This window comes from Kogia breviceps, chromosome 5, assembly GCF_026419965.1.
Source record: "Kogia breviceps isolate mKogBre1 chromosome 5, mKogBre1 haplotype 1, whole genome shotgun sequence".
Classification (NCBI taxonomy): Eukaryota; Metazoa; Chordata; class Mammalia; order Artiodactyla; family Physeteridae; genus Kogia; species Kogia breviceps.
Window position 1 is genome coordinate 15,593,054 of NC_081314.1, and position 27,294 is coordinate 15,620,347.

The 27,294-nt window shown below is 42.2% G+C and overlaps 1 protein-coding gene across 4 annotated transcripts in view; it reads left to right on the forward strand.

Annotated features, from left to right (window-relative positions):
- The first annotated feature begins 12,172 nt into the window (after window positions 1-12,172).
- The window catches only part of PIK3CB (phosphatidylinositol-4,5-bisphosphate 3-kinase catalytic subunit beta), a 198,022-nt gene continuing 182,900 nt past the window's right edge, over window positions 12,173-27,294 (forward strand). Inside the window, exon 1 of one of the 4 annotated variants that reach the window (XM_067033693.1) lies at window positions 12,173-12,414. The gene's annotated coding sequence lies outside the window, so the exon portion shown is untranslated. Of the gene's footprint in view, window positions 12,415-12,531; window positions 12,651-27,294 lie in introns of those variants that run through there. The other 3 variants (XM_059065159.2, XM_067033692.1, XM_059065160.2) reach the window with 3 other exon arrangements.

A 27,294-nucleotide genomic window follows, 5' to 3' on the forward strand; every position in this document is an offset into this window, starting at 1 on the left:
AATCGGTCAGGGCTTTCAAAGGAAAAGTTGGGACACAAACAACACAGGTCCAGGCCTCTTTTTGCAGAGTGGGTATGGGGAGGGATTTTACATGTGCCCAACTCTTTCTTGCCTCTGTTCATTGACATGAGTGCTCTTTCCTTTGCCTGGAATGCTCTTCCCACTCACGTCCTATGTACCTAACTTCTACATGGACTTACCTATATCTGACTGACATTCTCATAGCAATTTTTTTTTTTTTTTTTTTTTTGCGGTACGTGGGCCTCTCACTGCTGTGGCCTCTCCCGTTGCGGAGTACAGGCTCCGCATGGCTCACGGGCCCAGCCGCTCCGCAGCATGTGGGATCTTCCCGGACCGGGGCACGAACCCGTGTCCCCTGCTTCGGCAGGCGGACTCTCAACCACTGCACCACCAGGGAAGCCCATCTCACAGCAATTTTTTTAAAAATTATTATTAAAGGTCCTTTTTATATGTAAGACTCTGACTCTGAGTATTGAATACCCACATCATGGAAGACACTATACCCAATGTTGGCTTTTTTAAAAAAAATTTCTTATTTATTTATTTTATTTATTTTTGGCTGCGTTGGGTCAGTTGCAGCATGCGGGATCTTTGTTGAGGCACGTGGGATCTTTTTTTGTTGCAGCGCACAGGCTCTTCTCTGTGGCGTGCGGGCTTCTCTGTAGTTATGGAGTGCGGGTTTTCTCTTCTCTAGTTGTGGCACGCAGGCTCCAGGGCACATGAGCTCTATAAGTGTGGTGCGTGTAGGATCTTAGTTCCCTGGCCAAGCATCGAACCCATGTCGCCTGCATTGGAAGGCAGATTCGTTATCACTGGACCACCAGGGAATTCCCTAAAAGATTATTTTTAATTTAATTTCATTTTGGTTGAAAGTCTGTCTCCCTCAGTAAGCTCCACCAGGGCAAGGATTCCCTCAGCTTTGGCTCTTAGTTTGCTCGTGATTGCATTCCTAGCTCCTGGTTCAGTTGCACATGGTAGGTATTCACTCCTTCATTTATTCATAAATAAATAAATAATATAAAAGGGGGTGTGTGATAAGTGTTAAAGATTCAGGTAAATAAGATATATGTATCCCTGACTCAAGGAGTAGCAACTTCCATATTTGCATTAGACCAGTGTTTTTCTTTTTTTTTTAATTTAATTTTATTTATTTTTTTATATGGCAGGTTCTTATTAGTTATCTATTTTATACATATTACTATATATATGTCATTCCCAATCTCCCAGTTCATCCCACCCCACCCCACCGCCACTTTCCCCCCTTGGTGTCCATATGTTTGTTCGCTACATCTGTCTCTATTTCTGCCCTGCAACGTGGTTCATCTGTACTATTTTTCTATGTTCCACATATATGTGTTAATATGCGATATTTGATTTTCTTTTTCTGACTTACTTCACTCTGTATGACAGTCTCTAGATCCATCCACATCTCTACAAATGACCCAATTTCATTCCTTTTTATGGCTGAGTAATATTCCATTGTATATATGTACCACATCTTCTTTATGCATTCACCTGTCGATGGGCATTCAGGTTGCTTCCATGACCTGGCTGTTGTAAATAGTGCTGCAATGAACATTGGGGTGTGTGTGTCTTTTTGAATTATGGTTTTTCTCTGGGTATGTGCCTAGTAGTGGGATTGCTGGGTCATATGGTAATTCTATTTTTAGTTTTTTAAGGAAACTCCATACTGTTCTCCATAGTGGCTGTATCAATTTACATTCCCACCAACAGTGCAAGAGGGTCCCCTTTCTCCACACCCTCTCCAGCATTTGTCATTTGTAGATTTTCTGATGATGCCCATTCTAACTTAGACCAGCGTTTTCCAAATTGCAGGACTAAATGGATGGTGAAATTAACTTGGTGGATTGCAACTACAATTTTTAAAACATGAAACAGTATAGCATAGAAAATAGAAATGGCCTAGAAAACATCAGAGTGCATCACACGTGATAAGGTTGTTATTCCATCACAGTTTTATTTCAGCATATAATATAAATACACACACACCTACACACACCTCCTTATGTATTATTACTTACTGGGTTGCAGTAAAATGCTTCTTTTACTAGAGGGTGAGTCAAAAAGTTTTGGGAGACTTTCATGAAGCTGCTTGGACTGTAGTGTGATAAGATAGTATCTTTCCTGTTCAGATCAACCCAGAGCTCCAGATGTTGTCATGTCATCACTGGAAAATAACACATGGGAAGCTCATTCTCATTCAAAAACCCAGAGTGGAAGTAGAGACACAATTTCAGGATGCTCTTGTAGGGTGAACTTTGGGTTTCTATGCTTTGGTTGGCTTGTGTTACATCCTCAAGGCCATTTAATCATATGTACAGTTAAGTGTGTTTTCTCTATTCTTTCTTTTTCAAATAACAGATGACTTAATGGTTTTCAAAGTTGAATACAAAATTTAAAAACCTTTTTCTTGCTGCCACATGTGGTTGGGCCATAAACTGCATATTCCTAGGAATCACTGAATTAATTAAGATCCTGGAGGAATAGAACTCAGGGAGACTGAGGTGATGTGAGTGTGGTGTGGAAGGAACTGGGGCTATTGTCCTGAACAGATTGGGCTTGAATCCCTAGCTCAGGACTTGCTATGTAGATTTGGGTGAAGGGATCTAATATGCATTTGCTAAAGACTCATTCAGAGCAAGGCCCTGTGTCAACTGTGGGAAGTATAGAAATAAACACTATACCATCCACTGTCTCCAAGAAATATACAATCTGGTAGGAGATACAAGTACAACTGAGCCTCAGTTTTCTCATCTGGAAAATGCATATCATAATAGACCTTCATTCGGTCTACTGGAACGTGAAATGAACAAATTCAGATATTAAGCGTGGTGTTAATAGACAGTAGAGGGGCACGTGATAAATGTTTTCTATTCAGCTTTATAAAATGAAAAAAACAGTCTTCAATGTTTATGACATCATATAGAAAATCAGATGCTGCAAATCAGGTGCAGTTTTGAAAAGCTAGATATGGAAATTCATAACTGTATAAAGGTCTGTGAAAGCAGATGAGATGTAGATATAGTTGTAGGTTAAAGAAAGTGTGTAAATTTTGAATTATTTTAGTGGTCTTCCTTTGGGTTATGTGTTTCCTCTGTGGAGTTTCTCAAATTTGGGTCTATATCAGTAAGATACAGGTTTGCTGCAGTTACAAACAACTCCTAAATCTCAGTGGTTGGATATGGCGATGGTTTATTTCTAGTTCACGCTCAGTTGGCTCCTGTCAGCTCTCCAGGGTAGCCATCTTTCATGTGTTGTCTCCAAGATCCACAGCACTGATCCTTTCTTGTGGTACCTTTACATCAGCATGTGGGAAAGAAGATCTGGAGAAAAACACACTCCATTGCTCTCTCTCTTTTTTTTTTTTTTCCCCCAACCATGCTGCAGCTTATGGAATTTTAGTTCCCTGACCAGGGATTGAACTCGGGCCTTCAGTAGTGAGAGTGTAGAGTTCTAACCACTGGACTGCCAGGGAATTCCCTCACACTCCATCTCTTAAATGCTACCACTGAGAGGTAGCAGATGCCACTTCTGGTCACATTTCATTGGCCAAAGCAAGCCTTATGGCTCTGGTCAACTGTAAGGATTCCATCTAACTTCAAGGGAGCAGAGAAGTACAGTCCTCCCAAGTGCTCTGCAGGGGAAGAGAACTGGAAGTATTAGCAAGTGGTGGTAATCTCTCCTGAGGATCTCATACTGTTACCAAGGCTGTTGCCCCAGAATCATACTCCTGCCCCTCCCTCAAATGCAAACCAATTATTCTTATCTAAGTTTCAGGAGGGAGCTGTAAAGAGAAAAAAACAAGAACTGGTTAGGCCTAAGATGGTGTAAGATTCAACTTCCAGTAGATCTTGAGCCTCATTATATGCTCATTGTGATGCATTAGCATGCTCAACAACACAGCCACCAGGCCATGACAGTTGACAATTGCCATGACAACAACCAGAAAAGCCCATACAAGGACTGAAAAGGAGATCTGCATCAGTTCCAGGTCCAAACCACACCCCTGTTCTAGGATAACTCATGAATATTCGCCTACTCTTTCCAAATTCCTCCCTTTTACTTTGACCCTCCAATATATTTGGTGTCTCCACCAGAATTGGAATGAGAAGTTGATTTGGGAACTAGGTTCCTGCTTCTCCATTTTCTGGCTATTGAATAGAGTTTGTACTCTTCTAGTCTCAGTATAGGTTTCGTTATTGGTTGTGGGAATCTGGTTGGAAAAAGAACCTCCCTGTCTGAGACAAGGGGTCTCGGCCTGGGTTAGGACCCTGGAACAGGTTCAGTAGACCAGTTTGGCAAAAATACCATGCTTCCTGCACTCCAGCTGGTCTTTTTGGTTTTTTAAGTGGCCGTGCACAGGACCCTCGCCTTGGCTGTTTTTTTCTGATTGCGATACTCTGGGCCCCCACTCTTTGCCTGGTCTCATCTTCCTTCAGACTGAGGCAAGTTTTCCCTTCCTTAGAGAAACTTGCTTTCTCCTCTCAGTAAATTCCTTCGTTATTACTTACTTTCAAAGTGTCAGGTGCCCCCCCACCTTATGGCACTTAGCTGTAATTTGCAGTTAATCACGAGATGACTTCATTAATGACTTTCTTCCTTTGCAGCAGATGCTGTAGGAATCATGTTGTTTTGCTCACCCCCATATCACCACCATTTAAGCAGTGCCTGGGACTGTTGCTGGTGAATGAAGAAGTGAATATTCTCTTGGGCTTCCCTGGTGGCGCAGTGCTTAAGAGTCCGCCTGCTGATGCAGGGGACGCGGGTTCATGCCCCGGTCCGGGAGGATCCCACATGCCGCAGAGCGGCTGGGCCTGTGAGCCATGGCCGCTGAGCCTGCGCTCCGGAGCCTGTGCTTCGCAGCGGGAGAGACCTGCGTACCGCAAAAAAAAAAAAAAAAAAGAAGTGAATATTCTCAAGAGTCTGGGACAATTTTTTTTTTTAACCGTCCAAACAGTCTGTGTATTATTGGAATTTAAAAACACTGTCTTCTAGGAATTTCTCTCTGTATCTATTAAGGAGACACTTGACAAAAACTTGCTGATTTCATTGTGGAAGTTCTGGCCGGATGGAACATCCCTGAACCTCTGAATATGTAAATCTTTTTTTAAACATAAATTTATTTATTTATTTTTGGCTGCGTTGGGTCTTCATTGCTGTGCGCGGGCTTTCTCTAGTTGTGGTAAGCGGCGGGCTACTCTTTGTTATGGTGAGTGGGCTTCTCATTGACGTGGCTTCCCTTGTTGCAGAGCATAGGCTTTAGGAGTTTGGGCTTCAGTAGTTGTGTCATGCAGGCTCAGTAGTTGTGGCTCACTGGCTTAGTTGCTCTGTGGCATGTGGGATCTTTCCAGACAGGGCTTGAACCTGTGTCGCCTGCTTTGGCAGGAGGATTCTTAACCATTGTGCCACCAGGGAAGTCCCCAGAATGTGTAAATCTTGATCCTTGTAAGAGGAACATTTATCCACCCCTTGACCAATCTGGGAGATTGAGGACTAGAGGAGTCATTTCACATTTTACTCTTATCCCCAGTCTTTCAAATTGAGCAATCCAGTTTCTGTTTTCCAGAGCCATCCTGTACCTGCTATTTTCCCCATTCATTTGCATAGGTATTTCAAGACTGCTCTAGACATGTGAGCTCGACTTGATTGAAGTACCAAAATTTGCTACAGGGACTTCCCTGGTGGTCCAGTGGGTAAGACTGTGCTCCCAATGTAGGGGGCCCGGGTTCCATTCCTGGTCGGGGAACTAGATCACCCATGCTGCAACAAAGATCCCACATGCCGCAGCTAAGATCCAGAGTAGCCAAAATAAGTAAAGAAATAAATTAAATTAAATTTTTAAAAAAGTTGCTACAAAAAGTCAAACTGTCTCTTCTACTTACATTTTGAAATATAGACTTGATTAAGAAGCAGAAGTAAAGGGATTCCCAGGTGGCGCAGTGGTTGAGAATCCACCTGCCGATTCAGGGGACACGGGTTCATGCCCCGGTCCGGGAGGATCCCACATGCCGCGGAGCAGCTGGGACCGCGAGCCATGGCCGCTGAGCCTGCGCATCCGGAGCCTGTGCTCCGCAATGCGAGAGGCCACAACAGTGAGAGGCCCGAGTATCGAAAAAAAAAAAAAAAATTAATTAATTAAAAAAAGAAGCAGAAATAAAAACTCTTTGGTTTGGTGTTTGCTTAAAGGAAAAAAGGCTCTGGTGAAGCTCATTTTTTTTAGCTAAAGGAATTCCCTTTGAAGTTAGTGATTTACTTTGCAAATATAAGGTTCTGTGATCTACCAAAGGAGTTGAGTATAGGCTCTCCAATAAAATTTCAGTAGTGGGTGAATCAGGGTGAAACTGTAAATAGGTCACTGGCCAGTTTGAGACATTTCTGCCTCTGATGCCTTCTTAATGGGCCAGAAATTTCTGGATTCCAGCTCTTCAAGGTAGCAGGTTATTTAAAATGTTAATTTAATTACATTGCATACTCTTATAGAAACAGGTTAAACTGCAGTTTCAGGTGGCTTGTCCACAACAACAAACAGGGCAGAGCCTTTGTTGATAAAGAGCTCACATTCCACGAGGCAGAGTCACACCCAAACCCCTTGGGAACCAGAACTACAATCTTTGATCCAGCTAACCCTGCATACCAGAGCTAATTGGTTTTAAAAGTGCCTGATTTATTATTTTTCAACATTCAACTTATATTTCTTTCGCGAATGACACCATTCTAGACTTGCAAGTTAATAAGGCTGAAGAAAAAAAAAAGGCTGAAGACAAATTGTGCTTAACATACAGTGTGATCAGCATTCTCAGTTTGCAAGGCTAGTCCTTGAGTGTCCTTCCTGTCCTTCTAGTACACCCATGGCCTCACTGGCTCCCTTACTAGGGCTCCACCCCTTCCTTTCTTGTTTTTTGTCTCTCCTTACTCAATGATGGTCAAACTTCTGGCTAAATGACAACTCTTTTATATGCTTTCTCTATACATATATTTAACTATCTATATTTATATAATAGGTAATATGTGAGCATGATAAAATTTCAAATAGCATAAGAGACAATAACCATAAAAATTAATTCTCCCTTCCACTCTTGTTTCCCAGCCTCTAGTTCTCCTTTTCCCAGGCAACCACTGATAGTTTCTTCTGTCTTTCTGATAATATTCTATGCATATACAAATCGTAGCTGACTTTACTGTTCTGCATCTTGCCTATTTCATTAAATAATATTTTGGAGACTGTTCCAGATCAGTTCATATAGAAACACCTCATTATTATTATTTTTTAAAAATAAATTTATTTATTTTATTTATTTATTTTGCCTTGGGTCTTTGTTGCTGTGCGCAGGCTTTCTCTAGTTGCAGAGAGCGGGGGCTTCTCTTGTTGTGGTGCGCAGGCTTCAGCAGTTGTGGCTCACAGGCTCTAGAGCACAGGCTCAGTAGCTGTGGTGCACGGGCTTAGTTGCTTCACGACTTGTGGGATCTTCCTGGACCAGAGCTCGAACCCTTGTCCCGTGCATTGGCAGGCGGATTCTTAACCACTGCGCCACCAGGGACTCCCCTGCCTCATTATTTTTATAGTTGTATACAGTCACATAATTCAGTTATGACCCGTGTGTATGTATGTGTGTGCTCACCTGTGTGTGTAATTGTTTTATTGAATTTCCCTTCAAAGCCTTATATATATCTTACTTTCCTTTCCAGGAGAATGTGTCTGGTTCCCCCTGAGTCCCCTCTGTCCTCCACTGCCTTTCACTTTCTGTCTTCTTTCTCCCAAGGTTCATGGCCTTGATGTGTGTGTGTGCGCACGCACGCATGTGTGCATGTGTGTGTGTGTGTATGTCTGGGCCTTTTTGAAGTGGTCTTTGAAGGCAGTTGGGGAAGAGGAGGGGAGAGAGAGGCAGCATGCCAATAGCTGTGGCAGGACAGGATGTTTGAGGCTTTGTTGGCTCTCTCTGATACGGAGACCAGCATCCAGGCCTCCTCCTTCAGAATTTGGGTGTGGTAAGTAACTTGTTCTAGGACTTTGTGCAACTCTTTTCATTTTTAAGGGCTTAGATTTCTCCCTGTGTAAGATGAGTAGGCTATACAATGTAATTTCTAAGTCTCCAAGCTCCAAGCTCTAAAATTCTAAGAAAATAAGCTCTCAAGTATTCTGCTGGTAGGAGTGTAAAGGGTACATCCCAGAGAGAGGGCAATTTGGCAATATCCTTCAAAATTACAAATACCTATACCTATTGACCAAATAATTCTAATTCTAAGGATTTATTCTGTGGTTACACTTGCATATGCACAAAATGATATAAATTCAAGGTTATTCATTGCAGCATTGTTTGTATATCAAAAAATTGGAAATAGTCTAAAAATATTCATCAATAAGGGACCAGATACACATAGTATTTATATATGCTTACAGTGGAACATTATATAGCCAGAAAATAGAATGCAGATACAATGAAATACTGTATCACAATGAGAATGAGCAAAATACAGTTATATGCAGTAGTATATGAATATCAAAACAATGTAGAGGAAACGTAGGGCAAAAGAAGCCAAACTCAAAAAGAGCGCACTCTGTATGAATCTATTTAATTAAAGTTCAAAAACAGGAAGAAGGAATCTCTAGTGATAGAAGCTGGATTGTGGTTTCCCCTGGGGGCAGGGCAGTGACTGAAAGGGATCACAAGTAGGTTCTGAGATATTAGTCATGTTCTCTATCGATCTGAGAAGTAATTACACAGGTGTGTTGCGTTTGTGAAAATTTATGACGTGGGCAGTTTTTTCTATTCTGTATAGCAGTAACAATGTAAAAGAATCATAAACTCTATCAGCAGTGATATCAAACAACCTGATAGATATTATGTGAAAAAAAACCAAGCATGAATCAAACACTTCCATATGTGTTAAAAAATGGAGAAATATACCTGTACTTGCTCATATATGTATACAATACCTCTGGAAAGATGCTCAAGAGGCTGACAACTTTGGTTGTCTGTGAAGAGCGAGTAATAGCTGAGAGAGAGACTTTTACTGAACGTTCAGTTGTACATTTTGGATTTCAAATCATGAATATTTATTACTTATAAAATGAAGAGGAAGCACTCAAATTCTAAAAAGGAAAAATAAAAAATGTTTGTGAGCCTAGGAAATACTCAGAAGTACTCATAAATAAGAAGAAGGAAAAAAGGGGGGAAACACCCCCTAAAAAACACCAAAAGATTATGTATTGAATATATAACTCAGAACTCAGTAGTGGGGAAGTAGAGAACATTTGAATCTTCTAAAATTGAACAGATAGAACCTTTTCTTTATGTTCACCACTTTAATCATGATTTAAAAACTAGTCACAAGTTTTTCTTTTTCTTTTAAAGCTATGTTTATTAAAGGCATAAGATAATACAATTTTTTCCCACATCTTTATTGGAGTATAATTGCTTTACAATGTTGTGTTACTTTCTGCGGTACAACAAAGTGAATCAGCTGTATGTATACATATATCCTGATATCCCCCAAACAATGGTTTTAACAGTAAGATATAAAATATCTATAAAGACATTTCAGCCCTCTGAGCTATCCAATGTGATCAGCCTAGTGTAAATTCTTCAACACCTTTCTCTATGCCCCCATGGATATATCTATAAATGGTCAGCGATATACTAACAGGATCATACCACTCTTTATCCCTCTACAATTTGCATTTTCCACTTTAGCAATATATCAAGGACATCCCTCTTGGTCAATACAGATAGATCTAACTAATTTTCATCATTGATCGGTGTATAATATTGCAGAGTATGGAGGGAGTACAATTGGTTCATATATTCCATTACCTATGGACAATCACATTGTTGCTAGTTTGTTTGTGTTTGTTTTGCACTTCAGGTAACACAATAAGCATCTGTGTTAGTTTCCCGTGGCAACTTTAACAATTACCACAAACTGAGTGGCTTAAAGTAAGAGAAATTGATTGTTTCACGGATTTGGAGTTCCAAGTCTGAAATCAATGTGTTAGCAGGCTCTGCAAACCTGTTCTGTGGCCCCCTCCTAGCTTCTGGTAGCTGCCAGCAATCCTCGGCATTCTTTAGCTTGTACATGCATCATTCCCAACTCTGCCTCGTTCTTCACATCCGCTTTATCTCTGTGTCTCTATCTCAAATCTTTCTCTGCTTTTCTCTTGAAAGGATGCCTGTCATTGGATTTAGGGCCCACCCCAAATCTAGGATGATCTCATTTCAAGATCCTTAACTTAATTACGTCTGTTAAGATCCTTTTCCCAAATAAGGCTATGCTCACAGGTTCCAGGTGGACTTCTTTTGGAGGGCCAACATTCAACCCACCACAGCATCCTTGGGTCCATCCTCACAATTAGTATTTTCTTTAGTTTTTTTTATAGGGCAAAGTTAATGCATTTTTGGGTCAATGGATAGGTATATGTATTTTAAATGTAAACAGGTATTCCCAGATTACTCTTAGAAAGTTTGTGGCAATTTACACTCCCATCAGAGCTTGTTTCCTATGTATTGGTCTTGTTAATGTTTGCCAGTCTAATGAGTGAAAAATGGATTACTGTTTTAATTTGCTTTCCCATGACTATTAGTGAAATAAGCGTCTTTTTAATGAACCATTTGCATTTTCTCTTCCATTAATCTCCTGCTCATAGTCGTTGCCTGTATTCTAAAAACATTGAACTATGTGGAATTTTAAAAATCCATTTATAGGGCTTCCCTGGTGGTGCAGTGGTTGAGAGTCCACCTGCCGATGCAGGGGACACGGGTTCGTGCCCCGGTCCGGGAGGATCCCACATGCTGCGGAGCGGCTGGGCCCGAGAGCCATGGCCGCTGAGCCTGCGCGTCCGGAGCCTGTGGTCCGCAACGGGAGAGGCCACAACAGTGAGAGTCCCGCGTACCGCCAAAAAAAAAAAAAAAAAAAAAAAAATCCATTTATAGGGACTCTCTTATGTTAGAGATATAATGTGTTTGCCATATGTTTTGTGCAGTTCTATTCCGTCTATTGTTTTTTGTTTTAACTTGTCTTAGTGTGATGTTATGCAAAACTTTCAAAATATTTAGGTAGAAAATTATTTTTCTTTGATGATTCTGAGCTTCCTGTCTTGCTTAAAGTTTCCCCTCGCTAAAGTTATACTACTATTCTTTAAAAAATTTCCTCTAAGTCTTTGTTTTGTATATTTTTAAGTCTTTAACTCTCCTGGAACATAGTTTTGAATATGGTATGGCTCTAGATTTATTATGAATAGTCAATTAGATCAGGATCATTGATCAAATAAACTATTCTTTTATCACAGGCTTGTTTGCCACCTTTGCCTTATATTAGGTTTACTTGAGATTCCATCCCAGCCTACTCAACTGTTTGCCTGAGCTATTACAGTAGCAATAAGTTACAATAACCTTACAATATAGTAGCTTTACAATAAGTTAAATTTTTGGTTTTCGGTAAGTGAAATTGAAGGGTGCCATTAAGAAAGAGGACCATGAGATTTCCCGGTTGAGGTCAAAAGATAACAGGAGATAAGGTATGCGAAAAGGGCTGGGTAAACTGTAAGCCTCTGCTGATAAATGTTAGTTATCGCAAAAATGAACACACAGAAAAAGAATCTTGGCTTGGAATGCTGGACTTTTGCTTTATGACCAGTGCAGGGATTGAAGGGCCAGCTGTGGGGCAGCCGACCTAGCGGCCCCACCCCCAGAAGAGAAGTGACACAGGGGGAGAGGGAAAAGCAAAGTGTAGGGCCCAGGGACCGAGATATCAGTTCAGAGTCGCAGAACTGGGGAGAGTGACTGGGAAGAGAAGGCCGCCAAGGAACTACGAACAGAGAAATCTCTCGGAGGCGGCTACGAAGGCCGGGGCAGGTGGTGGGTCTCTCCTGAAAGCGGCTTGCTGGGGATTCCCGATTCCGAGTCCTCCGGAGCCTCAAAGAGGAGCAGAACTGCCGCACAGCAGCGCCGCTGCTGGGCGGGGAGCCGGAGAAAACTAGGCGGCGGTTTAGCCTCCTAGCAAGCACCAACAGGAGAGGACTGGGCGGCGGTTCCCCTCCCAGCCGGGACCGGCTCTGCCTCGCCCAGCCCGCAGGCCTGGGATTGGCCGGAGCGGCTCGAGGGGCGGGGCGAGGGCTGCTGGGAGGCGGGCCCATGAGGCTGGCGCGCGCGCGCGCGGACACGGCGGCGGCGCGCGCGTGCTCCGTCGGTCGGTGCGGCGGCGGCGGAGCTGGCTATGGCCGTGGGCGACGGGCTGGTGTAGCGCTGCGCAGGGCAGGCGGGTGGCGACTGAGAGAAACGGGCATGGTAGCGCCGCAGCTGGACGGTCGCGGTGGCCTTGGCTGCTAACCGCGCACCTGGAGCCGAGAGCCGGCGGCGGCGGCGGAGCGCCGGGCAGGTGAGTGCAGTGGAGCGGGACCCGGATGCGGCGCGGCTGAGGGGCGGCGCGGTCGCGGGGCGGCGCGGTCGCGGCGGGCCTCTGAGGTGCCCCCGCGCGGGCCGGCGGCGCGCTCTTACCCGCCACAGCCTGCCGCGCCGGCGACTGAGTGGCCGCTCCGCGCTTCCTGCCGGCGCCGAGGACGCCGGCCCGCGGGGGTGCCTCGCTCGCCTGAGGCCCTCCCGGGGTTCTACAAGGTGAGAGGCTCTCCCCGGCCTCCGGGAGGCAGGGACGCAGCCCTTTGGGTCGCGTTCCTGAGGGGCGTCTCGGGAGAGGCGACGTCCTCGCCCCGTGTCTGTGCGGACACCCGCGAGCTCCTGATCCTCAGATGCCTTTTTGCGCAGGGTGTATTGTAGGGGCGGGGATCCTGCACTGTTGGGATAGAGTCGTGTTTTCAAATCCCGACACCGCCACTGAGCAGCCTTGGGGCCTTGGGCCAGAGTATCCAGATTTGTTAGTGGGAATAATTATACGTACTTCACAGGGCTGTTGTGAAGCTAGGATAGGATGATGTACATGACCGAAAAGCGAGTGCTCGGTCAGTGGTAGGCTGTTAGGAGTAACTCTGCTGCAGCATCTTCTCTTGTTAGCTCTTACTGATTCCTGGCTGCGGGTGTACTTTTGGGGGGCACATTTATTTCCAAAGCGCTTTGATGTTGCAGTAACCTCCACTGGAGTTGCTTAATACAGGAGCCTCTTATCTTAACAGTGGCCAAAATACGAATCCTATAGCCTCATCCTAGAATGCTGGCTAAGGCTGCCTTGGAATACTTGTCTCAGGTACCGAGTGATTGGGAATTGCTGTTTAAATAAAACAGCGAGTTTAGGATTCGCTTCAGATGCAAGGTGGTGGGATACGTTAAACTTGAAGTGCTTTGCTGTTTAAATAATCTTAAGTGACACTTAAACTGTCACTTGTTACAGAGTATAAACAGAGAAGAATATGGAAACAGACTCCTTCTTTTGCATTGCTACATACGAAGGGAGTGACAAGTGCTTTTGTAAACATCATCGTGGGCAGTGTTACTGTCTGGTGAAGTCATCATAGTTAAATTAGATGAGTACTTATTTTGAAGCACTGAATGGGTGTTTGGAAATATTCCTGATAAAATCATCTCCAACGAGTCAGAATTCTCAGCAGTTCATTAATCATTTGGGGATTTTTAGGTTACACTGTAATATTTTTATGGTAAAAGCAGAACTGCTTAAGTCATGATAAAGTAGCATAGGAAAGGGTGGTCAGGATAAAGATCTTAACCTAATTCCAGAAGGCAAGTGTGGAACAAAGTAAAAATCTTAAGCTTTAAAACTGGGATTGTATTCACTAAAGCAAAAATGACTGAAATCAAAAAACTGTTTTGTACAACCCCTGATTCACATCCTGATGAGGGTCTTCTACCTTCAGAGTGGTTTTTTAAAAAAAAATTATTTATTTTTGGCTGCGTTGGATCTTCGTTGCTGTGTGCGGGCTTTCTCTAGTTGTGGCGAGTGGGGGCTACTCCACTTTGTGGTGCGTGGGCTTCTCTTGTGGTGGCTTCTCTTGTTGCGGAACTCAGGCTGTAGGTGCGTGGGCTTCAGCAGTTGTGGCGGGCAGGCTCAGTAGTTGTGGCTCTTGGGCTCTGGAGTGCAGGCTCAGTAGTTGTGGCCCACGGGCTTAGTTGCTCCGCGGCATGTGGGATCTTCCCGGACCAGGGCTCGAACCCATGTCGCCTGCATTGGCAGGCGGATTCTTAACCACTGCGCCACCGGGGAAGACCCAGAGTGTTTTTTAGAAGTGGTGAAAATCGAGTTGGGTTTTGATTTATTGCCTTTTTTCACCTCTTGTCTGTATTTCTTGCTTTTCTTAGAGACATCCATAAAGGCTTTTGATCCAACTTGCTCTGTGAATGTAAACAAAATACATAGAAAAAAATTAAAAATTAACCTTGTAATCTAAATTATCTTCTTCCTTATAGTCTAATTGTGTTCTTTCTAAATTATAACCTTCCCTGTTGTCTCACTGGTGAACCCAACAGTAGAAGCACTGCTAGCCACTGTGAAAAGTCTAGGGGTCAGAAGTCACATCTTGGCTCTTAGGCCTGGTCCTGGGTCCCAGATAGCTGGGACTTTGGGGATGTCACCCAGTCTTCCTGGGCCTCAGTTTTTTTTTTTGTTGTTTATAGAATTTGAGAGTGTGTGGCCAGCAGGATGGGAGGGTGGTGGTGGATTAGAGTATCATATTATATAAAGGAACCTTCCAGGATACTCCACTTTTATGGTTTTTCTTCTCTTCACTCTGTTTCTCTATCTCTTTTGTTGACTTTTCCTTCTCTTCATGAATTCAAAACATCCTAATGCCTCAGGGTGTCCAAGCCCATCCCTCTACTTTTTTCTACCTGTATTCTCTCTGAGTGATCTCATCAAGTCCTGTGGTTTAAATACTATCACCGTGTTGTTGACTCTCAGATTTTTATCTCCAGTTCTGAACTTCACATTTCTTTTACCTGCCTACATATCTTCACTTCGTTTGTCTATCTTAAACTTGACATGTTCAAAGTGGAGCTCTTGATTTCCATTCTTCAACCTGTTCCTTCCCCAGCAGTCTGCATTTCATAAGAGCACCCCTCTACCCCCCTCTTCCACCTACTTAAGTGAAAAATCTGGTGTTCATCCTTAATTCATCACCTTGCCTCACTGCTCCCTCACTGCCCCACACAACCAGTCCTTCAGCAAACCCTGTTGATTTTGCCTCCATAATGTATCCCAAATATATTTACTTCACTTTATTTTTTATTAAAAAAAATATTTATTTATTTTTTGGCTGTATCGGGTCTTAGTTGCGGCACATGGGCTCAATAGCTGCAGAGCGTGGGCTTAGCTGCCCAGTGGCATGTGGGATCTTAGTTCCCCTGACCACGGATTGAACCAGCGTCCCCTGCATTGCAAGATGGATTCTTTTTTTTTTTTTTTTTTTTTTTTGCGGTATGCGGGCCTCTCACTGCTGTGGCCTCTCCCGTTGCGGGGCACAGGCTCCGGACGCGCAGGCCCAGCGGCCATGGCTCACGGGCTTAGTTGCTCCGCGGCATGTGGGATCTTCCCGGACCAGGGCACGAACCCGTGTCTCCCGCATCGGCAGGCGGACTCCCAACCACCGCGCCACCAGGGAAGCCCGCAAGATGGATTCTTAACCACTGGACCACCAGGGAAGTCCCTACTTCACTTTATTTTTATTGTCACCACCCCAGTTGTTCCTAGGTAGTAGCTTCCTAACTAGTCTCCTTGCCTCTGGCCTTGCTCTCCTACAGTCCATTTTCAGACAGCAGTCAGAGTGATCTTTACTTACTCTTCTGCTCCAGGGGCTTTTTATTGCACTAAAAAGTAAGTCCAAACTCTACCTGCATTATCAGCTAATTATCTTGCTTATTTTCTTGTTTATTTGTTTGTGGTCTTTTCCCTCCAACATATTATAATCTCTCTGATGGAAGGGACTTGGTCTTCCCTGGGGTATTCTCAGTAACCAGAACAGTGTCTGGAAAATTTAACTAATGTTGCATGAATGAATGTGTGAAAGAAATACATTATAAAATCTTCCGATTCCAAGTATAACATGTACTGAACACACTTGATCCTTTTTTGGTCCCAGATTTGTGCAAATGAGGAAGTGATCACAGGGCCTAGAGTTATTCTATTAGGTATTCTTACTTTCTCAGTCTTCATTAAGGTACTGTACCTCCTGAAAAGGCTAAACATTTAGACGTCAAGCCATTAATAACAAAAACAAATGTGGATTTTGTTCATTGTATATTGGATCATTAGTATTTTTGCGAATAAGAAACCATACAAGTTTTCCAGCCTTGTTTTGTTCTTTGGAAGCATTGAATTTTGGTCTTGACTGGAGGGGACTGGTTCTGTAGAATGTGGTAGTTTAATCCAGTATTGCATACCAAATCCTATAGGGTAGCAGTTGCAATTTTTACAGAGAACAGGTGTATTTATTTATTTCAGTTTTACTATTTTTTAGAAATGAGCCCCCCCCTTGTGTGCATTTATGTAAATATCCTCTGAACCATTTGATTCAGTTATCATATCTTACCATATCTTGGAGAGATAAGTCCCTATCATTTGGCTTCTGTTAACTGCTCACTTGCAAGCTTTGTCATGTTGTAGAAAGAGACATGTAATTTAGGATTTTCCCCCTGCCTGAGACTGAAGCCCCAAAGACTGTCTAGTAGGTTTGTGAAGAAAGAAGGGTATGGAAAAATCAAGGTGTAGAATTCCATTGTCAGAGTAGATAATAGAAAAAGATATGTTGGAGAAGGAAATCCTAGACTAGAACAACAATACTGGAAATTTAGTAGAAGAGAAGAAGAAAAGGAAGATAAAGGAGAATATTATAGATTTTCAGGCTTGTGTGGGGCAACTTTGCTTCTCACTCCTTTTACCTTCTCATCTTCCTCTCCAAATTTTGACACTTTTTTTTTTCCCTCTGCCTTCTCTCCACTCCCTGATTTGTATGGGCTATTTAAGGAGTGCCTATGTGCCTTTGGTAGTCTGATGTCTGCTGGGACACCTTGTGTGAAAGGAACTATCCTTTCTTGAGGCCTTTCTGCTTTCTCATAATCAAAGTCTGACTTCCTGGATTTTTCAGCCACTGGGTCCAGCTTTACCCTTTGGAGTGATTCTAAACTGATGTACTTCCTTTTTAAGTTGTTCTCTCATGTATTCCATGGTAACCTTTATGTTATCATCTCCAGGTTAAATAATCCTGAGTCACAAGCTTCCAGTTGAGAGAGGAAAAATGAAAGGCATTAGATGTATGGTTGGGTGTGTATAGTGTGTTACCTGCCAGTTGCTCTGATAATGCAGATTGCGTATCTCTAATTTAGACCTTTCTTTTTCTGAGTTGATAGTTTTGTTTCTTTTTAATAAAAAAGGCATTTCTAAAAGGAGAGTGACATTGAATTTTAAAATTTTACAAAAACTTTTTCATGTACAGTCCTATGAGTTTTAACACATGCCTAGATTCTTGTAACTATCATCACCACTAACAGTGTACAGAATAATTCCAACACCCCAAAGAATTCCCTCATGTTACCCCTTTGCGGTCAGCCTCCCCTTCATTTTATTTTATTTTTTTTTTGCGGTACGCGGGCCTCTCACCGCTGCGCCCTCCGCCGCCTCAGAGCACAGGCTCCGGACGCGCAAGCTCAGCGGCCAATGGCTCACGGGCCCAGCCGCTCCGCGGCACGTGGGATCCTCCCAGACCGGGGCACGAACCCACGTCCCCTGCATTGGCAGGCGGACTCCCAACCACTGCACCACCAAAGAAGCCCTTCCCTTCATTTTTAACACTTGGAATTATTTTTTTATTTTTTATTTTTTTGGACACCACGCGGCTTGTAGGGTCTTAGTTTCCTGACCAACGGTTGAACCCAGGCCCTTGGCAGTGAAAGCGCAGAGTCCTAACCACTGGACCGCCAGCGAATTTCCTGGATTTATTTGTTTTTTTAAAGGGAAAATCTCTCATGCATATAATATGTTAGAACTTGGAATAAGTGGATAATTGATCAACCTAATTGTTGGTTTTCTTTTAGAAATATAAATGAAAGCATTCCAGTCTTCAACAAAACGGGTTTACATGTAATAAAGTAATAAACTTTGTAGATGGAGGAATGTTTAAAAGGCTTTAAATTAAAAAAAAATTATTGTGTAACTTCTGGAACGTGTCAAGTGAGGCAAATCCCATAATGTCAAGTTACAATAGGGAGCATCTAACAAAGAAATTTGGAGGCTAAGTCTGTGATAAAATCATAAAGGATGGCATAACATATCTTCTCATGTGTCTTTGATAAACCCAGAATCCCATTTACTGCAATCGCAGGGTAAGCTAAGGTAAACTGGAGATTAATTTTGCCAAGGATTATTTTATGAAGTCTCAGCTTTTCTCTCTTCTCTCTCTAGCATTGTCACCTCTGCTAGCCTATCCATTTTATTCCAGCACTTAGTTGTTTCAGATATTCAACTCTCCTAGGGTTTGAGGGAAAGATGTGCTGTCTTTAGAGCTATGGTGTTTTGCAAAGGTAGCTTTCCATTATTCGTTTAACTTGTTTCCAGCCTAAAGCAGTCAATAATTTAGAAATTCCCTCATTTCCTCAAAAAATTTACATATCCTTCCCCTGAGTCCTGGCTCCATGATCTGTCTTTCCCCCACTTCTTCACCAAGAATGTGTATTTCCTTATTTTCTTGGTTATTTAAATTAGGTCACCTGAGGTTATTATCTGTTGAGCCTTTAATAGGGGGAATTTACCACCAAAATAAAGAAAGTTAATCTGGCAGTCCCCCGTGTTTGGTATTGTTAGAGCACAGGTCAGCAGCTCACAATCCCCTACTGCAAACCCCGGAGGGACTGCTGCATCCCTGACCCTGTAGCTTGTCTCCTGCTGCTCTGGCTACTTGGGAGACCACCAGGCAAATGCTCATTTGCCTTCAATGGAAATGTGAACCTGATTATCCATGCCTTCAGGAGGAGGATTATGTGGATTAAAAGAAATCCATGGGTAATCCAGAAGCTTTATTTAAACTGCAGTTTAACCACATTCCTGACCATAGTTTTTCTTTGCATTTCTAATAACTAATTTATAATATTTACCAATTTCATGTTTACCTCTTTGTACCATTTAGAAGTAATGGTAGTTATGAAGTAGAGAATATGTGGGAAGGGACAAAGGAGTTAGATAAGATGCAGGCATTGCCCGACGTAACTTGGTGTTGACTGGATGGTTTAACCAGTAAGGTTTAGTAATGCTTACTAGACCTTGAAGCCCTGAATTCCATGAATTCCTTACCTGCTGAGCCACTGGAAGAAATTTGAGGTGACTGTCAACAAGAGGCCAAACTCCATTTTGAGACATTTGTACTTTACTAGCTTAAATGATTGAGCTTTTGTGATTTAAATGAGTATTGCAGATTGTCAGAATTATAAATTTACTGCAATTTGAAGTTCTCTTTAATGTTTATTTAATTACTTAACCTGTTAAACATTTTCATAGGAGTTAAAATGAAGACCTGCTATTTGAAATAGAGGTGCTCATTTCTTGTAGCCAGGCCACTGTTTACTACCTCTGACATGTTACTTACATGTAGTTACACAGTAACTAGTTTCTATTAAATAATTGAAATGTGGTCATTTAAAATTGCTTTTTCTTGAACTACTGATTTAGTCTAGATCTTGTATTTAGATATCATACTATTAAAATCAGTGTTTTCCTCTGACTTTATAAATCATTACAAATTGCTGCCCTTATGTTATCTGAACACAAATTTATTTAAAATTTATTTCTGCAGTTGTATATTTTCAAAAGTTAGGTTCCATGTTTATCAGCTACATGGACATCATTCCTCCATTGAGATTCATTGTAGTTAATTATTAGAGCCATGTCCTGGGGAAAACCAACTGGAGTTCTCTCTCTCTCTTTTTTTTTTTTTTTTTACATCTTTATTGGACTATAATTGCTTTACAATGGTGTGTTAGTTTCTGTTTTACAACAAAGTGAATCAGTTATACATATGTTCCCATATCTCTTCCCTTTTGCGTCTCCCTCTCTCCCACCCTCCCTATCCCACCCCTCTAGGTGGTCACAGAGCACTGAGCTGATCTCCCTGTGCCATGCGGCTGCTTCCCACTAGCTATCCACCCTACGTTTGGTAGTGTATATATGTCCATGCCACTCTCTCACTTCGTCCCAGCTTACCCTTCCCCCTCCCTGTGTCCTCAAGTCCATGCTCTAGTAGGTCTATGTTTTATTCCCATCCTACCCCTAGTCTCCTCATGACATTTTTTTTCTTAGATTCCATATATATGTGTTAGCATACAGTATTTGTTTTTCTCCTTCTGACTTACTTCACTCTGTATGACAGACTCCAGGTCTATCCACCTCATTACAAATAACTCAGTTTCATTTCTTTTTATGGCTGAGTAATATTCCATTGTATATATGTGCCACATCTTCTTTATCCATTCATCTGTCGATGGACACTTAGGTTGCTTCCATGTCCTGGCTATTGTAAATAGAGCTGCAGTGAACATTTTGGTACATGCCTCTTTTTGAATTATGGTTTTCTCAGGGTATATGCCCAGTAGTGGGATTGCTGGGTCATATGGTAGTTCTATTTGTAGCTTTTTAAGGAACCTCCATACTGTTCTCCATAGTGGCTGTATCAATTTACATTCCCACCAGCAGTGCAAGAGTGTTCCCTTTTCTCCACACCCTCTCCAGCATTTATTGTTTCTAGAGTTTTTGATGATGGCCATTCTGACCAGTGTGAGATGATATCTCATTGTAGTTTTGATTTGCATTTCTCTAATGATTAATGATGTTGAGCATTCTTTCATGTGTTTGTTGGCAATCTGTATATCTTCTTTGGAGAAATGTCTGTTTAGGTCTTCTGCCCACTTTTAGATTGGGTTGTTTGTTTTTTTGTTGTTGAGCTGCATGAGTTGCTTATGAATTTTGGAGATTAATCCTTTGTCAGTTGCTTCATTTGCAACTATTTTCTCCCATTCTGAGGGTTGTCTTTTGGTCTTGTTTATGGTATCCTTTGCTGTGCAAAAGCTTTTAAGTTTCATTAGGTCCCATTTGTTTATTTTTGTTTTTATTTCCATTTCTCTAGGAGATGGGTGAAAAAGGATCTTGCTGTGATTTATGTCATAGAGTGTTCTGCCTATGTTTTCCTCTAAGAGTTTGATAGTGTCTGGCCTTACATTTAGGTCTTTAACCCATTTTGAGTTTATTTTTGTGTGTGGTGTTAGGGAGTGTTCTAATTTCATACTTTTACATGTAGCTGTCCAGTTTTCCCAGCACCACTTATTGAAGAGGCTGTCTTTTCTCCACTGTATATCCTTCCCTCCTTTATCAAAGATAAGGTGACCATACGTGTGTGGGTTTATCTCTGGGCTTTCTATCCTGTTCCATTGATCTATATTTCTGTTTTTGTGCCAGTACCATACTGTCTTGATTACTGTAGCCTTGTAGTATAATCTGAAGTCAGGGAGCCTGATTCCTCCAGCTCCATTTTTTGTTCTCAAGATGCTTTGGCTATTCGGGGTCTTTTGTGTTTCCATACAAATTGTGAAATTTTTTGTTCTAGTTCTGTAAAAAATGCCAGTGGTAGTTTGATAGGGATTGCATTGAATCTGTAGATTGCTTTGGGTAGTAGAGTCATTTTCACAATGTTGATTCTTCCAATCCAAGAACATGGTATATTTCTCCACCTATTTGTATCATCTTTAATTTCTTTCATAAGTGTCTTATAGTTTTCTGCATACAAGTCTTTTGTCTCCTTAGGTAGGTTTATTCCTAGATATTTTATTCTTTTTGTTGCAGTGGTAAATGGGAGTGTTTTCTTAACTTCACTCTCAGATTTTTCATCATTAGTGTATAAGAATGCCAGAGATTTCTGTGCATTAATTTTGTATCCTGCTACTTTACCAAATTCATTGATTAGCTTTAGTAGTTTTCTGGTAGCATCCTTAGGATTCTCTATGTATAGTATCATGTCATCTGCAAACAGTGACAGCTTTACTTCTTCTTTTCCGATTTGGATTCCTTTTATTTCTTTTTCTTCTCTGATTGTTGTGGCTAGAACTTCCAAAACTATGCTGAATAAGAGTGGTGAGAGTGGGCAACCTTGTCTTGTTCCTGATCTTAGTGGAAATGATTTCAGTTTTTCACCATTGAGAACGATGCTGGCTGTGGGTTTGTTATATACGGCCTCTATTATGTTGAGGAAAGTTCCCTCTATGCCTACTTTCTGCAGGGTTTTTATCATAAATGGGTGTTAAATTTTGTCAAAAGCTTTCTCTGCATCTATTGAGATGATCATATGGTTTTTCTCCTTCATTTTGTTGATATGGTGTATCACGTTGATTGATTTGCGTATATTGCAGAATCCTTGCATTCCTGGAATAAACCCCACTTGATCGTGGTGTATGATCCTTTTAATGTGCTGTTGGATTCTGTTTGCTAGTATTTTGTAGAGGATCTTTGCATCTATATTCATCAGTGATATTGGCCTGTAGTTTTCTTTCTTTGTGACGTCTTTGTCTGGTTTTGGTATCAGGGTTATGGTGGCCTCATAGAATGAGTTTGGGAGTGTTCCTCCTTCTGCTGTCTTCTGGAAGAGCTTGAGAAGGATAGGTGTTAGCCCTTCTCTAAATGTTTGATAGAATTCGCATGTGAAGCCATCTGGTCCTGGGCTTTTGTTTGTTGGAAGATTTTATTTTATTTTATTTATTTTTATTTTTTATTTTTTTGGTGGTACGCGGGCCTCTCACTGTTGTGGCCTCTCCCATTGCGGAGCGCAGGCTCCGGACGCACAGGCTGAGCGGCCATGGCTCACGGGCCCAGCCGCTCTGCAGCATGTGGGATCTTCCCGGATCGGGGCACGAACCCGTGTCCCCTGCATCGGCAGGCGGATTCTCAACCACTGCGCCACCAGGGAAGCCCTGTTGGAAGATTTTAAATCACAGTTTCAATTTCAGTGCTTGTGATTGGTCTGTTCATATTTTCTATTTCTTCCTGGCTCAGTCTCGGCAGGTTGTGCATTTCTAAGAATTTGTCCATTTCTTCCAGATTGTCCATTTTATTGGCATACAGTTGCGTGTAGTAATCTCTAATAATCTTTTGTATTTCTGCAGTGTCCGTTGTTACTTCTCCTTTTTTATTTCTAATTCTATTGATTTGGGTCTTCTCCCTTTTTTTCTTGATGAGTCTGGCTAATGGTTTATCAATTTTGTTTATCTTCTCAAAGAACCAGCTTTTAGTTTTATTGATCTTTGCTGTCATTTCCTTCATTTCTTTTTCATTTATTTCTGATCTGATCTTTATGATTTCTTTCCTTCTGCTAAATTTGGTTTTTTTTTTTTGTTCTTCTTTCTCTAATTGCTTTAGGTGCAAAGTTAGGTTGTTTATTCGAGATGTTTCCTGTTTCTTAAGGTAGAATTGTATTGCTATAAACTTCCCTCTTAGAACTGCTTTTGCTGTATCCCATAGGTTTTGGGTTGTTGTGTCTTCATTGTCATTTGTTTCTAAGTATTTTTTGATTTCCTCTTTGATTTCTTTAGTGATCACTTCGTTATTAAGTAGCATATTGTCTAGTGTCCATGTGTTTGTAATTTTTACACATCTTTTCCTGTAATTAATATCTAGTCTCATAGCGTTGTGGTCAGAAAAGATACTTGATACGATTTCAATTTTCTTAAATTTACCAAGTCTAGATTTGTGACCCAAGATATGATCTATCCTGGAGAATGTTCCATGAGCACGTGAGAAAAATGTGTATTGTGTTGTTTTTGGATGGAATGTCATATAGATATCAATTAAGTCCATCTTGTGTAATGTATCATTTAAAGCTTGTGTTTCCTTATTTGTTTTCATTTTGGATGATCTGTCCATTGGTGAAAGTGGGGTGTTAAAGTCCCCTACTATGATTGTGTTACTGTTGATTTCCCCTTTTATGGCTGTTAGTATTTGCCTTATGTATTGAGGTGCTCCAATGTTGGGTGCATAAATATTTACAATTGTTATATCTTCTTCATGGATTGATCCCTTGATCATTATGTAGTGTCCTTCTTTGTTTCTTGTAATAGTTTTTAAAGTCTATTTTGTGTGATATGAGAATTGCTACTCCAGCTTTCTTCTGATTTCCATTTGCATGGAATATCTTTTTCCATCCCCTCTCTTTCAGTCTGTATGTGTCCCTGGGTCTGAAGTGGGTCTCTTGTAGACAGGATATGTATGGGTCTTGTTTTTGTATCCATTCAGCCAGTCTCTGTCTTTTGGTGGGAGCATTTAATGCATTTACATTTAAGGTAATTACAATATGTATGTTCCTATTACCATTTACTTAATTATTTTGAGTTTGTTCTTGTAGGTCTTTTCCTTCTCATGTGTTCCTTGCCTAGAGAAGTTCATTTAGCATTTGTTGTAAAGCTGGTTTGGTGGTGCTGAACTCTCTCAGCTTTTGCTTGTCTGTAAAGGTTTTAATTTCTCCATCAAATCTGAATGAGATCCTTGCTGGGTAGAGTAATCTTGGTTGTAGGTTTTTCTCCTTCATCACTTTAAATACGTCCTGCCACTCCCTTCTGGCTTGCAGAGTTTCTGCTGAAAGATCAGCTGTTAACCTTATGGGGATTCCCTTGTGTGTTGTTTGTTGTTTTTCCCTTGCTGCTTTTAATATGTTTTCTTTGTATTTAATTTTTGATAGTTTGATTAATGTGTGTCTTGGCGTGTTTCTCTTTGGATTTATCCTGTATGGGACTCTCTGTGCTTCCTGGACTTGATTGACTATTTCCTTTCCCATATTAGGGAAGTTTTCAACTATAATCTCTTCAAATATTTTCTCAGTCCCTTTCTTTTTCTCTTCTTCTTCTTTGACCCCTATAATTTGAATGTTGGTGCGTTTAATGTTGTCCCAGAGGTCTCTGAGACTGTCCTTAGTTCTTTTTATTCTTTTTTCTTTATTCTGCTCTGCAGTAGTTATTTCCACTATCTTATCCTCCAGGTCATTTATCCGTTCTTCTGCCTCAGTTATTCTGCTGTTGATCCCATCTTGAGTGTTTTTAACTTCATTTATTGTGTTGCTCATCGTTGCTTGCTTCCTCTTTATTTCTTCTAGGTCTTTGTTAAATGTTTCTTGCGTTTTGTCTATTCTATTTCCAAGATTTTGGATCATCTTTACTATCATTATTCTGAATTCTTTTTCAGGTAGACTGCCTATTTCCTCTTCATTTGTTAGGTCTGGGGGGTTTTTACCTTACTCCTTCATCTGCTGTGTGTTTTTCTGTCTTTTTATTTTGCTTAGTGTGTTTGGGGTCTCCTTTTTGCAGGCTGCAGGTTCATAGTTCCTGTTGTTTTTTGGTGTCTGTCCCCAGTGGCTAAGGTTGGTTCAGTGGGTTGAGTAGGTTTCCTGGTTGGGGGGACTAGTGCCTGTGTTCTGGTGGATGAGGCTGGATCTTGTCTTTTTGGTGGGCAGGTCCATGTCTGGTGGTGTGTTTTGGGATGGCGGTAGCCTTATTATGATTTTAGGCAGCCTCTCTGCTAATGGATGGGGTTGTAGTCCTGTCTTGCTAGTTGTTGGGCATAGGGTGTCCAGCACTGTAGCTTGCTGGTCGTTGAGTGAAGCTGGGTCTTGGTGATAAGATGGAGATCTCTGGGAGATTTTCGCCGTTTGATATTACGTGGAGCTGGGAGGTTTCTTGTGGACCAGTGTTCTGAAGTTGGTTCTCCCACCTCAGAGACAAAGCCCTGATGCCTGGCTGGAGCACCAAGAGCCTTTAATCCACGTGGCTCAGAATAAAAGGGAGAAAAAATAGAAAGGAATGGAAGGAAGGAAGGGAGGGAGGAAGACAGGAAGAAAGGAAGGAAGAAAGAAAGGAAGAAAGAAAAGATAAAATAAAGTCGGGGGCTTCCCTGGTGGCGCAGTGGTTGGGAGTCCGCCTGCCGATGCAGGGGACACGCGTTCGTGTCCCGGTCCGGGAAGATCCCACATGCCGCGGAGTGGCTGCGCCTGTGAGCCATGGCCGCTGAGCCTGCGCGTCCGGAGCCTGTGCTCCGCAACGGGAGAGGCCACAACAGTGAGAGGCCCACGTACCGCAAAAAAAAAAAAAAAAATAAAGTCGGATAAAATAAAGTTATTAAAATAAAAAATAATTATTAAGAAAAATTTTAAAAAGGAAAAAAACCCGAAAAAGGTTCGGTCAGAGCCCTAGGACAAATGGTGAAACCAAAGCTATACAGACAAAATCTCACACAGCAGTACACAGATATACACAAAAAGAAAAAAAGTGGAAAATAATAATATATCTTGCTCCCAAAGTTCACCTCCTCAATTTGGGATGATTTGCTGTCTATTCGGGTATTCCACAGATGCAGGGCACTTCAAGTTGATTGTGGAGATTTAATCCGCTGCTTCTGAGGCTGCTGGGAGAGACCTCCCCCTCTCCTCTTTGTTCGCACAGCTCTTGGGGTTCAGCTTTGGACTTGGCCCCGCCTCTACGTGTAGGTCATCCGAGGGCGTCTCCTCTTCTCTCAGACAGGACGGGGTTAAAGGAGCAGCTGATTCGGGGGCTCTGGCTCAGGCCGGGGGGAGGGAGGGGCATGGATGCGGGGTGAGCCTGCGGCGGCAGAGGCCGGCATGACACTGCACCAGCCTGAGGTGTGCCGTGCATTCTCCTGGGGAAGTTGTCCCTGGATCCCGGGACCCCGGCAGTGGCGGGCTGCACAGGCTCCCGGGAGGGGAGGTGTGGAGAGTGACCTGTGCTCGCACACAGCCTTCTTGGTGGAGGTAGCAGAAGCCTTAGCGTCTCACACCTGTCTCTGGTGTCTCTGGTGTCCGCGCTGATAGCCGCAGCTCACGCTGTCTCTGGAGCTCCTTTACGCAGCGCGCTTAATCCCGTCTCCTTGCCACCAGGAAGCAAAGAGGGAAGAAAGAGTCTCTTGTCTCTTTGGCAGGGCAGCTCCGGGCAGCTCCGAGCCCGTCTCTTTCTTATTTCATCTTGATATGGTGAGTATTCCAGTGGTTTTGCATTTCCAGAATACACGATGATTTGTTGGAGGCCCTTGGGAGTCAGGCTAGGAGGGAGATGATGGAAAGATTCTCTTGTGTTGCTCTTCATCCAAACTTCATCTTTTGAATATTGGCTTCAAATCCTTCCTCTCCCTCTTATCTATTCCATGTCCAGTAGTTCAAAGCTCTTCAGTGCACTCACATCAGCCAAGCTCAGGGAGAAGCTGGACCCCGGAGGGAGGCGAGAGCAGCTTGCGGAGTGTAAAGCTGCTGTTTTCTCGATCTACACCCTGGAG